The sequence below is a fragment of the Nicotiana tomentosiformis genome, chromosome 1 (assembly GCF_000390325.3).
Source record: "Nicotiana tomentosiformis chromosome 1, ASM39032v3, whole genome shotgun sequence".
Lineage (NCBI taxonomy): Eukaryota > Viridiplantae > Streptophyta > Magnoliopsida > Solanales > Solanaceae > Nicotiana > Nicotiana tomentosiformis.
The window spans coordinates 152626170-152630000 of record NC_090812.1 but is presented as its reverse complement, the minus strand read 5'-3'; the positions used below and the strand labels follow the sequence as shown (position 1 = coordinate 152630000).

At 35.9% G+C, this 3831-nt stretch overlaps 1 long non-coding RNA gene across 1 annotated transcript; it reads left to right on the top strand.

The window, feature by feature from the left end:
• Positions 1 to 252: 252 nt before the first annotated feature.
• Positions 253 to 1987, top strand: LOC138894180 (uncharacterized). The gene is made up of 2 exons (XR_011409078.1): positions 253 to 738; positions 1756 to 1987. It is a non-coding gene; the product is annotated as an uncharacterized lncRNA (long non-coding RNA).
• Positions 1988 to 3831: the final 1844 nt, after the last annotated feature.

Genomic DNA, 3831 nt, shown 5'->3' with positions numbered 1-3831 from the left:
CTTCTTTGGCTCTGTAAAGTGCGCCACAGCGAGTGCCCCACGCTGGCTGTGGCGCTCAAACGTCCATTTCTGCGATTTTGTCCCGATTTCGCCCAATTCACGCCCTTTCGTCCCAAATTGCATCCGAATGATTCCTACACATAGAAATACCAAAATTTAGCATAAACAATCATATTAAACATCTCAAATCGTGGCAAAATGTGAGGCGATATATACTAAAATATGCATACATTAAGCCGATTATCAAAAATATTGTTGCTATTTTTCTGTTTTAGCTTAGCATAAAATCTTCATATTGGTTATTTGTTAGTATTTTAACATATAACTACAAGATGGAGGAATATCCTAAAATTGACCAACTCAAGAAAGTGAAGATGGCAACCAATCAGTCATGGAATCCAAGCATCGTGGACGCGTGAGATTGTATAGGTGGGGGTTACGAAAACAGTTTTGAAAGGAAAAATTGGAGGTTCTGGGCCTTTATAAATGTTACTGAGGAGAAGATGAATAGAAAAAATAGAGAAAATTAAAGACATGATGCATCAAAGAATTCAACAAAATTTACTAGTAAAACTAGAGAAACAAAAGGGGAATATGTGACAAGAAATTACGAACGTGGTTGAAATGCTAGCTATATTTGCTGCTCGTTCATTGGGAGAAGATCGACACCTCTGCACCACACACTGCTATTCAACAAATATTTCATCGTTCATCTATCTACTAGTAGTAATAAACAAGGTCAGTATTTATTTTAGATGCTACACCAACTCTACTCTTCCATCTCTTCCTCCTATAACTTTCTATCTACTATAAACACCCATGATACATACATACTTAATAGGAGAATTACTGGAGAAAGCTATATTTGTACAGTTCACCAGAACTTTAATCTAAGATACAAAAAAAAAAGGGGGGGGGGGGGGGGGAGGACATTAAAAGGGGGGAAAAACACATGATGTAGAAAGTTAAAATTCCTAGTACTTGTGATAATAACTATAGTAATTATTTGACTTTACATACAAAGTTACTATATTTGATTTCTTTGCTAAATTAAGATATTTTCATTCTTACAATTGATTGGTCTATTCTCATGTACAATTCATGTGAAGAAACTACTACTCATCTATTCCTAGATAACTGCCAAGTTTCAAATTTTTCTCTCTGTTAATGATCTTGATTAGATCAGAAGTTGAAAGAAATTAAATGGAGTGAAATAAAGTACTTATTATAAGTACCTTTAAGTACAGATCTTTGTTTCTAAACTCGTCTGATTCTTGCTTCCCGTATGTTATTGTGATGATTTCTGAAATTAATTAAATTCAAAGAATCTTTTGTTTCTTTTGAACGTAAAGGTAGTAAAGGATTGGGATATTGGCTACTGGACAAGGTGCAATGGGTTTAATTACCTAGAAACTCCTCTATACTTAGATATACTTCTAGTAAAACCAATTCTTCTTCTGTAAGGAGAAAACAAAAAAGAGAACACAATTTGGTTATGGAAAAGATTTTTTAAACTTGATATGGAAAATTTGTGTAGTTATTAAGTATATATGTACCTTCTTAGTGAAATTTGTGAAAGTTGATGTACCCAGTACTCGATGGCAGCAAAATCATTTATATACTTATGCTTTTATCACTAGTTTATATGAAGTAACAAAAGTTGAGTATTGATGAGCTGATAAATCATGTAACATTGCCAAAATGATCAACATGACTTGAATGTTATCTCATACTCTTATTTATCATCTTTTGTAGGTGAAGTAAATGATAAAGTTACAGACAAAAGAAGTGAAGACCTTGCTTAAGAAGATTTCAATTGTTGCTGAAGTTTAAGATATTTTATGAATCTTTTATTTTCGTTCATTTTGAAACTTATGCTGACTCTTGAATTGTATTTTGCTCTTATGGATATTATCAGTTGGATAATTTGGATTATGCTTTTGTTTATGAATAATTTTATTTCGTAATGTATATAAATTTTGGTCTATTACATTTTATTATGCATAATTATTTATTTACACCTAGGCTAGCATGTTTGATCCGTTGCCATAGGTGCAGTGATCCGTTGCCATAGGTGCAGTGATCCGTTGCCATAGGTGCAGTGATCCGTTGCTCAATAAAATCGTTGTAATAGTTATTCGAAACCGTTGTAATAGTTATTCGAATCTGTTGTAATATCATAATCTTGGCGTTGCAATAGATTTAATAACCTTTGTATAAAGATATTGCAACGGTTATGAACCATGCCAATTGCCTAAAAGTTCCGTTGTAATAGAAGGAAGGAAAACCCGTTGCAATAGATAGTAATATAGCAACGATTATACAAACCGCTGCAGTAGATCTATTACCACGCGACCTGGGCTATGAAAAATAGGAAATCTTAGATAAGAAAATTGTTAACTTTGAGGAGTGTAGACAAACACAGTAAGAGTCGAGGTGAGAAGCTAACTTCTTGTATATTCATCTGCACACTTGTGTGCTATATATTTTATATCGTAAGGGACTGGAGCAGGCTACCATGAGACGCTCGCGGTACACTCCTCTTCCCGCTGAGCCCCTTTTCTCCTCGGACCACAGAGAAAAAATGTAGGACTGGTGCCATAGAGTTACATAGAGCGTAGTACAACAACAACAACAACAACCCAGCATAATGGGGTCTAGGGCAATAGTGGGGTCTAGGGAGCGTAATGTGTACGCAAACCTTACTCCTATCCTAGGGTAGAGAGGTTGTTTTCGATAGACCCTCGGCTCTCTCCTTCCAAGAATTCTCTACCTTGCTCTTGGAGTGACTCGAACTCACAACCTATTGGTTGGAAGTGGAAAATGCTCACCACTAGAGCGTAGTGAGGGGTGGATTTATAGGGTTATTTATGGGGCACGTGAACTCATTGTCTCTACGTCAAATTAGATATTTTATGTATGTATTTTCTAGAATTGATCTAATATTAGCTGTTGGCTCCCAGGTTCTACAAAGGCTCAATGGTGCACGTAGTTGATTACTGAGTTATTTACCCAAAGGAACGGGGATCAATTCACATTTAGTACTTTTTTTCTCCTTTCCTTAGTAGTGCACTCATGTTCTAAAACTTCTAGATCCGCCTCGGAGCGTAGTCCTAGTTAATCTAACTAATTTGATCTTTACAGATAGACTAGGTTATCCTCTTAACTACTCAATATACTAGGCTTGACATCCTCAACTGTTGTTGAGGGTAGTGCCCTGTACTCAGCCTTTACACATGACCTTCCCACCGTGTGTTGTTTCTTAATTAGATACCAAAGATATACAAATTGCACCTAGATAAATTGTGCAGTTGATTTTCTTGTTGTGGTTCATCCTCCCCAATCTGCATCAGAGAATGCATATAATCTGAGAGGTGACTTTGCAAGCAATCTAAACCCATATTGAGTAGTTCCTTTTACATATCTGAGAATCCTTTTCGAGCTTGAAGATGTTCACTATTTGGATTTTGTATAAATTGACTTTCCCGGTTCACAACATGTGATATGTCAGGCCTGGTTAGAGTAAGGTATTGAAGACTTCCTAAAATGCTCCAGTATACTGAGGCATCTACTGGACTTCTTGTAGCCTATTGCAATCCTTGCTTTTGTGCTAATAGTGTACTGACTAGCTTTGCAAGTGCCATATCAATCTTCTTCAGTAGCTCAACAACATACTTTCCTTAATTTAGATGAATGCCTTCATTGAAATATCTCACTTTTATTCCTAAGAATAAGTATAACTGTCCATGATCTTTCATGGAAAACTCCTTCCCAAGACCCGTTATTATCTTTGTAACGAGCTCAGAAGAGCTTCTTCTAACCACTATGTCA